This window comes from Ptychodera flava, chromosome 16 (assembly GCF_041260155.1).
Source record: "Ptychodera flava strain L36383 chromosome 16, AS_Pfla_20210202, whole genome shotgun sequence".
NCBI lineage: Eukaryota > Metazoa > Hemichordata > Enteropneusta > Ptychoderidae > Ptychodera > Ptychodera flava.
Window position 1 is genome coordinate 25,851,616 of NC_091943.1, and position 14,913 is coordinate 25,866,528.

Genomic DNA, 14,913 nt, shown 5'->3' on the forward strand with positions numbered 1-14,913 from the left:
TTTTGGCGTGGTTTCTGTTGCTAGGGATTAAATGGCCCAGTGGTTAGGGTAACGGACTCACTGTCAGAGGATGGTGAGTTCGAGACCCGGTTCAAGACCCGGTAGGTCCAGAGTAACAGACTCACTGTCGGAGGATGGTGAGTCCGAGACTCCAGCACGGTGTTGTGCCCTTGAGCAAGGCACTTCACTCCTCAGTGCTCCATTGGGGGTTAGTGGGTTATGCATACCTCATCCTCAGTGCTCCATTGGGGTTAGTGGGTTATGCATACCTCATCCTGTTATTCAAAGCCCAATCACATAGCGATATAATTACGCCAGGTGTTAAGTTCCATGAATATTCATCAAATGGAGAGAAGTATAAAAGAAAGAAGAAGTACCAAGACCTGTGTCATTCCTCGCACAGACCGGGCCCTGTGCAACGCAGTCTTGGCAGATTCACGATGGCTTCCACCTCTACACCCACTACCGCTACCATCTCCACTGAAACTTCTTCAGTGGCTCATCCCCACGCTGTTGCTCAGACGGTTTCTGCGACGAATGATGCTACAATGACTTCGAAATTTCGTGGAAGCTCATCGCCTAGGATGGCCAGCCCATCCCAGTCACTCGCCCAGTACTCGCCAGCGTTGCTCAACAACCGACTGAAGGAGTGGCGGGAACCAGCAGTGCCGCGACCAACGCCCAGTCTACACCAAAAACAATGGGGCACAATGAGGTATGTTGAGCAGATTCGTTTGTGCCATTCCCCTTGTGTACGTAACACATTTCCGTTTTCAATGGAAAAGTACGAATTCAAGCCCACTGCGTATGTAGCTCATCACTTTATTCTGAATGTATTTTTCACCTTTGCTGGCTAGTACTTTGGTAGTTTGATATTTTGTACTGTGTGTGCACGTTCAGTTTTGTGGAGGGCCGTGGTTCAGTCTACCAAATCGATAGTTTCACCGTTTCCATTTCTCGTGTTGATACCTTGCAAGTTACGTGTGATGCAGGGCGTTTGAATTCGTTGTAAGTGTGCAACACTGAAGCTTATTCTGGGGAAATATGAGATACACATGGTGTGCTGCTGTCGCTTGTATTATTTTTCGAGGCAAACGAATTTGTTTTTCATCACTTTGTTTCATGTTTCGCTTCCCTCCGTGCTTACTGTCCCGTATTTCATGTAGCCCTCCTAGGGGTTTTAGAGGAGTATTTAGCACACGTTAACAGTGACAAGAAGTTCTTAGATAGGGCCTCCTTGTATTCAGCACCAAGTATTTGTGTACAGATTCACGTATACGCGAGTCAAGGCATTACGTTGTTACCCACACGGGATACAGAGTATTATGTATACGAGAGTCAAGGCGTTACGTTTGTGTTACCCATACGGGGCTTATGAGAATTACGTAGGCCTATACGCGAATCAAGGCGTTACGTTGTTGCCCATGCTTGGCTTATGAGAATTACGTATACGCGAGTCAAGGCGTTACGTTGTGTTGCCCATGTGGGGCTTATGAGAGTTACGTATACGCGAGTCAAGGCGTTACGTTGTGTTGCCCATGTGGGGCTTATGAGAATTACGTATACGCGAGTCAAGGCGTTACGTTGTGTTGCCCATGCGGGGCTTATGAGAATTACGTATACGCGAGTCAAGGCGTTACGTTGTTGCCCATGCGGGGCTGATGAGAATTACGTATACGCGAGTCAAGGCGTTACGTTGTTGCCCATGCGGGGCTTATGAGAATTACGTATACGCGAGTCAAGGCGTTACGTTGTTGCCCATGCGGGCTTATGAGAATTACGTATACGCGAGTCAAGGCGTTACGTTGTTTGCCCATGCGGGGCTTATGAGAATTACGTATACGCGAGTCAAGGCGTTACGTTGTTGCCCATGCGGGGCTTATGAGAATTACGTATACGCGAGTCAAGGCGTTACGTTGTTGCCCATGCGGGGCTGATGAGAATTACGTATACGCGAGTCAAGGCGTTACGTTGTTGCCCATGCGGGGCTTATGAGAATTACGTATACGCGAGTCAAGGCGTTACGTTGTGTTGCCCATGTGTGGGGCTTATGAGAATTACGTATACGCGAGTCAAGGCGTTACGTTGTTGCCCATGCGGGGCTTATGAGAATTACGTATACGCGAGTCAAGGCGTTACGTTGTGTTGCCCATGTGGGGCTTATGAGAATTACGTATACGCGAGTCAAGGCGTTACGTTGTTGCCCATGCGGGGCTTATGAGAATTACGTATTCGCGAGTCAAGGCGTTACGTTGTTGCCCATGCGGGGCTTATGAGAATTACGTATACGCGAGTCAAGGCGTTAGGTTGTGTTGCCCATGTGGGGCTTATGAAAATTACGTATACGCGAGTCAAGGCGTTACGTTGTGTTGCCCATGTGGGGCTCATGAGAATTACGTATACGCGAGTCAAGGCGTTGTTGTGTTGCCCATGTGGGGCTTATGAGAACTACGTATACGCGAGTCAAGGCGTTATGTGGTGTTGCCCATGAGGGGGAATATTAGTAGTATGTATAAGGGCGTCGAGGCATTACATTATGTTGCCCATGTGGAGCGTACGAGTATCATATACACGCGATTTGAGTTGAGTTGCTACACAGTTGCCCATGCGGGGGCTTATGAGAATTATGCATATGCAATTTCAGTTGTTACCTGTGTTGTTCTGGTGGGAGTATGCAATATTTTGTATACACAATGAAATGTGTGACGATGTGATGTCTATTAGGGACACTGTCACTTGTTCGCTCGTTTTCTGCTCTTCACCTGCGCGGCCCGTGGTCATATGCGAGTACGGGTATCGTATATGAGTGCGGGTGCGTGGTGGATGAGGGGTCGTGGTGAGCAGGTGATTGTGTAAGTGACACTGTTAATTACAGAAAACGGATTGGCTACACTAGAGGTAGTAATACGGTGTTTCATTGCATTACAGATGCAAAAACAATTGGCAGAGTTACATAAGAAGTTTGACATGCTCGAGAAGTCGGCTGGCAATGCATCGATTAAAGAGGAGGCTCTGTAAAAAGTGATCGAAATGGCCAACAACGCATCGTGGAATTCCAGACCACAGCTACTCAATGCACTCAGAATATTGGTGGACAGAGTAACCAACATGGCGCACCCGAAGTTGTCCAGATGGCAATATAGTTGAAGCCTATGTATATACGAATATGATAAAATGAATTCAAGAGATATTATTTGCATACATATATGTAATGTGTTCCTGTTATGTTGCGACACTGTACTCCTAGACGGGGAGGGCGATCATCAAAGCCCTTTGCCGTTATGGCTGCCTGCCTTGCAGGTCCTGTCTGGGGGTGCCCTCTTCAGGAATGTACATTTCTCTTCAGCGTATTACCCATCATTGGGACTTTGAACACCAAGTCAATAAAGACATCAAGGCCTACAAACTTTATCTTGGATGTCCTTAGAGGGCACCCCCAGACATGGTCCTGCCCTTACTCGAGTGTATCCACGATGGCTCAAGGGACGATAATGGCCTCCCCTGCACATCCAGCTTTTATAAATCCTAAGACCTTTATAGTGGGGAAATTCACAACCATCTTGTTTTTTGGAAAATTGTCACAGACCCACTTGACAACAAAAATTAATCATGGAATGGATTACCATTGGTGTCAGTATTTCTCCGTATAGGCCTATAAGGCATTTCTAGGGAGAGTTTAAAGATTTTGTGTACGACTATAAGTCCCGCCAATACTATTACGGTCTTCAAAAATCACCCTCTTGTCAACAGTTTGGAGAGTTTTATATCCTCCACACCGGAAAGTAAATTAGAATCCGGGGCGATTTCTGTATGGGGAAAAGTGGGTATTGACCCCCCTCCAAAATCAGTGATGTCCATCACAATTGAACCAAAGAAGCCTAGATTGTGCATTATTGATATGCGTTATATGAATCTTTGGATTTGGAACGTAAATTTTAAGTTAGATCACTTTGTGGAAGTCTGTCGATATCTTGATCAGGGGGATTTACAAGTCAAGTGTGATGATAAAAGTGGTTACGACCACGTGAAAATGTCTAAACGCGACAGGGGCTTACGTGTGTAATACTTTGCCTTATAGTTGGAAACTTTCAGCATACGTGTATTACAAATTGGGTATTGTATCACCAGCTATGCTAGATCCCTTGGCGTCCCATGTATACAATATATCGATGACGGACATGGTGGCCAACTGCGACATTAAAAAACTAGCAAGCCCGCTGTTTTTTCGTCAAGAATTGGCAGAGTTTGCTGCTTTCATACTAGCCAAATTTGTATTGACGCTGGATATTTTATTGCTCTCGAGAAAAGTATTCTAATCCCCGTAACATCCATTGTGATGCTCTGTTTTACAGCAAATACGGTTACTAGGTCATTTCCAAAAACAAGATAAGAAACAATATGATTTAGCAGGCATGTTGTGTTGGCTTCTAGAGTATCATATCAGGTTACGTATCCATACGGACTCTAGCTCTTTCAGATGGGCGACCCTTAGCATAAGGTCGCGACGATGTTGAAGTGATAGGTGACATGTGAGAAAGTACATGGCAACAGGAGCATATCGTAGTCGAGGAACCCGAAGCACTATATTGGACCCTGCTCGCTTAAAAGAACATGACAAAGAACGCCAGAGTAGGTGCAATTTAAACCCAATGACACGCATACACAAACACAAGACAAACACATTTTCATAACAGACATGACCCAAAAAAATCCACCTCGCGGAGCGATTGCAGAAACTCCTGTCTTTGCCCCCAGGCACTCGCAGTTGGATCTGTGGTTGTTCCTATGACAGTGAATGCACCACTGTCGAATGTGTAACACAAAACTCGTGAAGCCGGATGAGAGACGGCAGAACCCACTCAGAGAAATTACCACCAAATATTTGAAGATATCCATCAACGTATGCATCAACTGTTGGGAGAGAAATCCGCATACGAGAGACAAAAAGATTGGCTTGTTCAGCAGCTCGAGAAATTTCTAGCTTCACTACCTGTCCCAATAGATTTAACAATGGCGAACTCAGAAGGCATTGTACGGTTTTTATTTAAAGATACGGACACAAAAACCCATGTTCACACTGATACGTGTCAGTATTTGGGGCATTCCGGTGTCTCCCTGCCAGTGTCCAAAACGTTTAAAAAGCTGCTACGCTAATAAATATGGTATCCAAATTAAAAACATTCTATCGCATTGTATACAAGGAATGCTCTATTTCAAGACAAAACCCAGTAGAAGCATACATTGTGGTCAGATACATGAAAAAAAAAATTGTCTGAGGGGCAGTAAAAGCACATGTAACCCAAACAAGCCCCTCTACTCTTTATACAAAATTAATGAAATTTTTATTTCATCATGCAGAAGATTGGTGTCGCAAAGTCCCCAACACATACATTCTGGCAAGGGATCCAGCATTTTTCAAGGTGATTTACTTCTCGGGTGATAGGGCTGGGGGTTTGGGAAATGTAGAAACACAAGAGGATAGTTTTCCAGCCAACTCCTGTTTTTTGTTTAATCACACTTTTGGGAAAAGACACTGAGGGGAGGCTCATCTAATTTGTTTGCGGTTAAAAGATGTGAAGATAAGTTTTTATGTCCGGTGAACACCGTAGAACAATATATTTGTTTAGCAAAGGATTTAGGTATGGATCTGAGGAGAGGGCATCTCTTCCGACCGACAACCTCAAGTGGAGACATTGAACAACGCCCTCTAGCGTCATAAGTTTCTTATCTGCGCCTAATACTACCTCAAAGAATTAGACATGGATACTCCTCACAGTTGTAGAAGCGCATGCGCTGTAATATTAGCCATGGCAGATACGGATATCAAAAGCCTGGTGCGTCACCTTGGTTGGCGGTCGGAAGAGATGGTCAATTATTATACACAATTGTCAAATATGTCAGTCAGGACCCAGCACACTAGTTTGTTGAAGCTGTGAATGAAAATCTAGACACCTTGCAAAGTTATGAACGAGTTTTACGATAGCCTTTGAGCCATAGTATGTGCATATGTGAAGTGTCGATTAATAACCGCTGTATAAATATTAAAGAAGATAAAACAATTTGGCATAGTTTATCTTGATGTCCTGTTTTGATAGGAAAACTGGTTTCATGAATAACTGATGGTTGTAGCACGCATGTATGAGTGGGGGTTTGGATGAGGAAGAGGAGAGTTATAGGCAAGGGTTTATAGGAATGGGGTTAAGTAGCGAGGGGGATATATAATTATATACATGGTTAATGTGTGAAATGGACGGCCGGAACAATACCCGCATCCCCCAATCCTTAACAATAGGCTATATTCATGAGCGGAGTGATTGGGCTTTAAATATTATATTATTCAAAGCCCAATCACATAGCGATATAATTACGCCAGGTGTTAAGTTCCATGAATATTCATCAAATGGAGAGAAGTATAAAAGAAAGAAGAAGTACCAAGACCTGTGTCATTCCTCGCACAGATAAGGGCCAGGCTGCTGCAGGAATGGTATAATAACGTATACGACGACAGAGCAGTAAAGGTACAAGCAAGAGATAAAGATGTGCTGCCCACCCACCCGCCCTTAAGATGGTTTAATCTTTCGCATGGATGTAGCCTCCACAATACCCGCATCCCCCAATCCTTAACAATAGGCTATATTCATGAGCGGAGTGATTGGGCTTTAAATATTATATAATTGGGCTTATGCCTGTTGGATGATGGACTGAATAAAAAAAAAAATTGTTAAAATTTAAGCTTTTTAGGTAGAGCAGCCGCTATCATATATATATATATATATATATATATATATATATATATATATATATATATATATATATATATATATGATGTTTAATTATTTTGCCATGCCATGAATTGCCATGATACAATAAATTCTTATATATATATATATATATATATATATATGATGTTTAATTATTTTGCCATGCCATGAATTGCCATGATACAATAAATTCTTCAATAATTTTACTTTCTGCTGTATATTCGACATATGTACACTGTACAGTGAATAATTTAAAATTTCACAATTATTTGCATGTTGCCGTGGTCTTAGTCGACTGTTAAGCTGTGTATTAATGCTTACAAATGTTGTTTTCTTTTAAGCCATGCCAATGGTTTGAAAGGTAAACTTCCCTGATAAGGCATAGGGTCTGCGTTGCCAATGTAAATACGCCATTCATCACATATACAGTCACAAAGGGTACGTCAAGGATCAAATAACTCAGCAAACAACAAACTAAAATAGACAGTGAAAGACCTCAGTCCAAATATTTCTAAAAGTCCATCAAATCACTTGAGATTATTTCTTCATCTTGTATATCCAACCAAAGACGCAATTTCAAGTTTGAATTATGGATCACAAACTTCATAGGAACGACCTGCGTGATAACATAATGTACGGACAAAAAATATCATTATGAAAAACAAACATGAGTCTTGAAGCCTGCTCTATCATCCGAGCAGCAGGAAGAAGTCAAACTGTTAACAGATTAAGTCTTTTAAATTTTCCACAGGCGGTGAAGTTAAAGCCACAATAGCTGCGAATTCCATGCATTATCTTCATGATTTTATTTTCAAAACAAAGTTGGTTTGTGTAAATGTGCTAACTAAATTATGTATAAGAAGAATCACTGCTCGCTGCTTTGGACCATGTGAAAAGTACAAAAAATGTAGTATTTCGTTCACTTACACATCGTGATCATCCAAGAAACAAGCATCAAGCCATAAGCCCCATACTTTTATCCGCAACACACGATATGGCTGCCATTTTGTTGTTGTAATCTTTATTTTCTTTGTCACTTGATTAGTTTTAGAAATGGCGGGAAATCTAAAAAGATGTTAAATATATTGAATTTTCATGCCACTTTCGACATTTCTGACAGTCTAATACAATTTTTGTCTGTCTTTAATTGGTCTTATTTAAAGAAAGCTCTGGAAAACTGAGGATGTTTTGAGATCGGTATATTACACATTCGCAGCTTTGTGGCTTTCAACCATTTAACTTCATGCACCCATTTAAAATATTACTTTGTACTCGAGATGGTCTGATGATTTTCAAATTTCAATTCATCATCCAGCAACTGCTCGATGATTCCATGAATTATAACAAGATTAATTAGCGAAATCATCAAATTAAATGAAAAGAGCTCGCCTGAAATTACCATTGAGAGGGTAAGGTTCAAATGTTTCTTGTACATCAACAGCTCATAAACTGTGAATTTTGCTCATTTATTATGTTCTCAGTCGTTGCTGTATAATATGTATTATATTATATCATGCTACCATGCGCCATTCTGATTGGACGAGAGCTCATTCCACTGATGCTAAAATACTGTTTTAGCAGTGCTAAAACGGGCCCCTAAACCACTATTTTCGAAAATTGCCCAGTCGGTGCATTTGAACGTACCTATCTAAACTTAAACAGTTTGCCTTCTGCATTTGGGGCTTAACGCGACAAAAATACCCAAGCAAGACAACAAAGACACACAAGTTGATATAATATAATAGCAATAACCCCCTTCGCAGTCGGTATACACTCGATTTTGGTACAATTCGCTCCATATAGCACTCGCCTATCGGCTCGTGCTATATGTCGCGCACTGTACCAAAATCTCGTGTATACCCTCCTGCGGCGGGGGTTATTGCTTAATTTATATACGAATATTTTCCTGCGTATACATCGGTTGCTAAGTTAAACGACAGTTTATCTGTATTTTATCTAACCTTTAGACAAATCACTCTGCAAAAACAATTTCATGTGTGAAGTCTAAAACAGATTAGCGTTTGTTTGTACGAACAGTGTTTGCTGTCCTTTCAGACTTTGGACCAAAATTCTGAGAAATACGTTTCCTTGCGATGGATTCATCACACAAAAATTGTCGCATGACAGCTATTCCCCCGCACAGATTTAGACGTGTTGGGTAAGGCCACAGTCCCTCTAGACTGTGCTATACTGTACAATATAAGCTCTTATTCAACGTTTAGTTCTAATATATGTGGCACAATTTCTGTGTCGTTTGCTGTCTTGTACCGTCTGATCTAAATCCACCCCTATGTTAGAACCTACTGAGAGTTAAGGAACTCTGCATGGCGTCTGAAACGAAACTTTGTAGTAGTGTAAGAGTTTTTTTATAGTTAAGAACTACTATAAGCAACAGGGTGTCTGACCAGTACACAGGCCTAGGGGTAATTATAAATGCTCAGAACAGCCATTTTATCCAATCACATACGCGCTTCGTAAACGCTGTGAAAACATTTGGCCGATCTAACATTTGTAGATAAACATCGAGAACAGTAGTATTAGTGCATGTGTTATCATCCCAAGCAGGTTAGTTTCTGTGTGAAGAAAGGTTGGAATGCGGTTGGCATGAAATCATGAAATTTCTACAATAAAAGGATAGGCTCGGACCCTTCCGCCGTACGACCTCGGACCGCAAAAGCCGTATCAGGGCCGTAAAGACTATTATCACTGCGTTTACAAAAACTTTCGAATGAATACGAAGGACGATGACGAAAATCATTTTTTTTTTCATCAAGAGAAATTGGATTTTGTTTTTTCAGTCTCAGGCGACGGAATCAATAAACATCTTGACTGTATTTGATAAAATTCTTTACGAATGAATAGAAACTATGTATTTTAAGTGGCTTGGTGCCGGCAATTCTTATGCAAAGAGTCAGCCAGATCGCCTATTGTAAGTAATGCCAGCGCTGACAAAATGATTAACAAGAATGCTCTCAATAGAATTTGAAAAAAACTAACATAGTCATGTTAAAAAATGGCTCTATGATCAGGTAGAATGTCTTTGATTGAAGTAGGTCCACGTTTTCGTAGGAAAATATAAGACTTCCAGGCTCTCAAAAGATCAAGATAACGTTAGGCAGAATTTCTCGACTGAAAATTGATTGCGAAAAGTTGGGAGGTGTACTTGAGAGTATTGACGCTTATCTTCTGAAATAAAAAATAGCGAACAAAGGCTTTCAAAGCACCAGTCGAAGAACTTCGAACCTTTATGATATCTCCTGTACACTTAAGAAAGAAATCTTTGGCTAAAAAGTGCATTTTGAATGCACCGAAATCGTATTGACGCCGTTCATTGACCTGCACTATTCTAAAAATCCATATTTTCGGTTTTCACGAATGTAAACCAGACAGATAGCACTTACTTACTTATACTTTTTACTGGCGTAGTAGGGTAAGAAAGGGCATTTGAATCTTACTGATTCCTCCGGGGTATATGACAACCAGAAAAACGCGGAACAGGACACCTAATTTTGCGAAACATAAAAGTATCGCAGCATGATTAAGCTCAGCCATCTCTGGTATTCGTGCAGAATACGAGCAACAGGTAAATTGAACACTTAAGCAACTGCGATGAATTACTACCAGGTTTATTGGCGAAATAATCAAATACATATTGAAAAGAGCTCATCTGAAATTACGAGCGAGAGGGTAACGTTCAAATATTTATTGTCCATCAACAATAAATTGTGAATTCTGCTCATTTAGTATTTAGTATGCCCAGCCGTCTTTGTAAAAATATATTAATACGAATACTTGCCTGCGTATATGAATCGGTCGCTGAATAAGCTAAACGTCAGGTTATCAGTATTTATCACTCTGCAAAAACGATTTCATGTGTAAACCTAAGATGAGCGTGTGTTTATACAAACAATGTTTACTGTCCTTTCAGATTTTGAACCGAAATTCTTGGAAATACGTTTCCTTGCGATGGATTCATCAAAAAAAAATATCCGTTAGCGTAACATCATTAAATTTCTACACTTAAAGGACAAAACTGGAAGGAAATTGGAATACATGTAGACAATTATTGTGGTGATAAGAGAGTTAGGGTCATCAATAAGTAATGATCTCTCCAATTAACGAGCGAGAGTACATATATGCGACATGTCGTACTCAAAAAGATCGTAACGTCAATATTAAGAAGAAAATTTGCTCGCATGATAAATGTAATCATCAAAAGCGATACTGTGTCGTTCGATCGTTTTATCATTTACTAAAAATAACCTACGCAAAATAATACGATGAATTGCTAAATAAGCACGCATGCTCATCAGTTATAGTCATTTTAAAATCAACAAACCCAAATAGACAGTGAAAGACCACAGTCCAAATATTTCAAAAAGTCCATCAAGTTACTTCAGATTATTACTTCATCTTGCAAGAGGAATCAAAAACACCATTATAAGTTTGAATTATGACGAACTTCGATAGGAATAATCTACGTGATAACATAATGTGCGGACCAAAATGTTATCAATATGAAAAAAACATGAGTCCAGTTAGCCTGCTCTGTCATTCGAGTAGCATGATGAAGTCAAAGTTGTAAATGCATTGTCTTTCAAATCCGCAGACGGTAAAGTCAAAAACTTTGACGTCATGGAGCCATTTAAATATTCCTTTGTACTCCAGGTAGTCTGCAGATCTTTAAAATTTTGATTAACCGTTCACTTTAACCGCATGCAGTATGACTTTCTCGCCGAAAAACACAGGAAATCTCTGTATTGTCAGCATATGCGCGTCTCTACACTTGGCAGTTTCCCTCGTAAGTGAATAATTCCAAGGCTTTGACGCAGCTTACATGTGCTGAATAAAGAAATGCATACGTACGCGGTCTGCCGAGTCGAAGTGAGTGAATGAACTGAACTTTAAGGTTTGAGCAAAATCTAATAGCGATGCACAGTGCTTGGTAAATGACCTCGCTTGTTGTGAAGGTTCAGACACTTGTAACACCGCCTCATCTGTAGGCTGTTCTATCAGATAAATTCCTTGAACGTTACCTTCTATCATACTGAATGTTCCTGTTTCCCGTTTGGATAGACCCAGTTATGTAAGAGGAAACTAGTTCTTAAGGAGAAGAAGTGCTCTACTAAAACTTGTTATTTCAGCGAAATATTTCAGTAGGTTTTATTCTTGGTTGACGATGCCATCCTCGATGAGAAAGTCAGAGACATGAACATTTTGTATAATTATCACTGGTTGTGCTGATCGTATTGACTTTTAATTCAGCGAAAACCCGGCTACAGGACAGATTTATATTAAGACAAATCAGACGTGCATTCGATAATACAAACCGCACTTCAAATAATCTTCATTTTTATCAATAATCTGCATTCTTCGATAGACACTAGTCAAATTTCCATTTTAAAACAATCTCTTAGTGTACACGTTATCAACAGAAGCCGAGTTCCATATCACCTCATATCATGTAAGGCTCAGCCCTTGGTGTCGCGCCAGAGGTTACTATTACAAATTATACTCCCTCTGACGATTCAAAGTCGACCCTTACACGGTCAATAGTAATAAGGAAACACAACATAGAATTAATTGTTACTTGCTATATACATTAGTAGGTCCACTTTGCAACGCGTGGACGATAAGTTCAAACACCCAGTTTACCCTCTCATGAAAACAGTTCACACACGCTATGCCACATAATCTGCCAAAGCGTCTGACATGGACCGCCAATTTTTACCAGGATAACAACCCGTTGTATTTAATAAAGGACGTACTGTGCCATCAATATCGTTGCTATAGCAGCTGTACTGCCAAACTCCCGATTGCAAGCTTAAAACCGGTGATCTGAAACTGGCAATATGTGCATTCAAAGAGGGCGCTCTTCTCAATGTGAACGCCGATCGTCTTCAAATTCAATCCCAGCATTCTTGGCATGTGTCCTCTTCATATGCATGACACTATTCTGTTTCTATTTTTAGGGGTGATGGTAACGATATCTTGTATCAATGACGAGGTGGAGAATAATACTAACCAGCTAATGATTTATTACTGGCTTGTTCTATAATGTTTCGAAAGTTCGTATTTGTTTCTTTACAAGCACTCAAAAAAACAGCGGCGTCCATGAATTTAGTCGACGGCATTTCCGATACTCGAATAGTATATAGTCTGGTTTCCTGACTTATTGCTACCGCTTGTTGCGCTGTTAACGAAAATAGAGTCAGGTATGGGCTAATGTTTCAGTCAGAATTCTGACTGCATATTAATGAGCAAAGTTGCCTGACAAAATCATGTGATTAGAATCCATAGACAATGGTGGCAGCTCCAAAGGCCCGCACACCAGTAAAGGTACGCATCGACACTCGTTTTTTTGTTGCAACATTCGAAAGCAAATGAAAAAAAAAATCATGAAGGCGCAGAGAAGAAACATAGCAGCCTATAAAAAAACTAATCCTCTTATATGATGAAGTGTAAGTCATTGAGGGATTGATATGCAGGAATTGCGAGCGACGGTTGATGACCATAGTTGCAAATTGAAATGCATTTCGAGAAAAATGCCAAGCTTCTTGTCAACGAAGTAATAATTTAAAAACGTGTGCGAAGTCACAACTGTGTGACAAAGAATCAAATTCAATGAAGACAGTCGGCATCACGCCTTATAGGACTTCGGCATCTTACAAGTCCAGTGAGCCTGAAAACTGTGATGTTCCAAGAATAAGGAAGATATGTTGTCCAACTTCATCGTTACAGTATGCATCAATTCAGCTATGTGAAATACAACCCCGGCCCATGAAAGTCGGATGCAGAATCTTCACACATTTCAATATCCAAAAGAGGATAGACTGAAAGTGATGATGAATAGGACATTTGTACACCCTGCGGTACTTTTTAGGATCATACTTATTGTAAGTCAAGCAGCAAGTCGGATATTGCTTCATCGGTATATGAATAAGCAGACATGACGCAGGTAAAACCAAAAACAAGTAATGGAGAATGTGATGATTTCAGAAGTGGGAGATTTGTGCTCAAGTCATAAACGGATTCAGTCTGTTCTGAAAAACCAGTGATGTTATTGCATTAAGTACTGCCATCAAGATGAAATCTGGAGAATCACTTGCTGTTATTGCAATGAATATTACCAATGTAGCAACCCATGTAGTCAATATATTATCCAAGAAGATAAATGATACTGCTGGAAATATGGGGTACCATAAACGTGGCTCTGTAAGTTATCTAATGAAGAGAGACTACAAAAGCCTCAAATCATTTTCTTGGTGTGAAGTACTTCGTGAAGCCATCACTAAATTTTCAGAACTTACACGGTTTCTGGTATCTTGTTCAGTGCCTCTTGGAAAACGATCTTTACTTGAAAAGTTTAAGGAATTTATGCCACGATTTAGAATGATATATACCATTCCTATGCAGAGTAGAATCCCTCAGCCTAGCAGAATCCAGGATGTTGTGTCCATGGTGTTGCAGGACTGTTTGACTGAACTACCGAAACAAATGTATCTCTAATTATACCACAGAATTGTTGTCATGTGACATATAGATAGATTTTTTATACAAGTGCGCCAGCTGTCAGATACAAGAGAATAACTTGCCAAGGATACACCAATTTGTGTATCTCCTAGATGTATCAAACAGTAATTTATTATTATAAGGGCCAGTAGTGCTAACTTTTGATGATTTTTTTAACTTCGTTTTTAATGTCAACAATAATTTCTCATTCTACTCCCCAAAGCAGTATTACACAGTATTCAGCGTTTCAACTCAGCCCTTACTTTAGTAATCTGCAGTATATTGTCGATAAGTGAATTTTGGTCTGGACTGGAATTCAAATATGAACAACAACAGTACATTTTTTGCTAGTGTAGAGGCTGTGTGGACAAGCTAAATACTATGTCTTTCAATATTCTTAAGATAGTAGAATAAGAACATGCAATAGACTTACAAAATAAAAATTCACTTTATTACCTTTTTGAAATCCTCCACTTACAAGTTCAGTTTTACAAAAATTAAAATAGGCACAAGACAAATGTTGAACCAGGAAAATAGCTACTCTATGCTAATCGAGTCTGGTCCCATCTCTTAAATGTTTACATTACATATTCCACTATGTAGCGCTCAGTATGAACTAGTATTGTGATGTACTCATTCT

General features: G+C 40.2%; 1 long non-coding RNA gene across 1 annotated transcript; it reads left to right on the forward strand.

Moving 5' to 3' along the window:
* Positions 1 to 387: 387 nt before the first annotated feature.
* Positions 388 to 6,061, forward strand: LOC139114417 (uncharacterized). Its single transcript, XR_011547865.1, has 2 exons — positions 388 to 715; positions 2,929 to 6,061. It is a non-coding gene; the product is annotated as an uncharacterized lncRNA (long non-coding RNA).
* Positions 6,062 to 14,913: the final 8,852 nt, after the last annotated feature.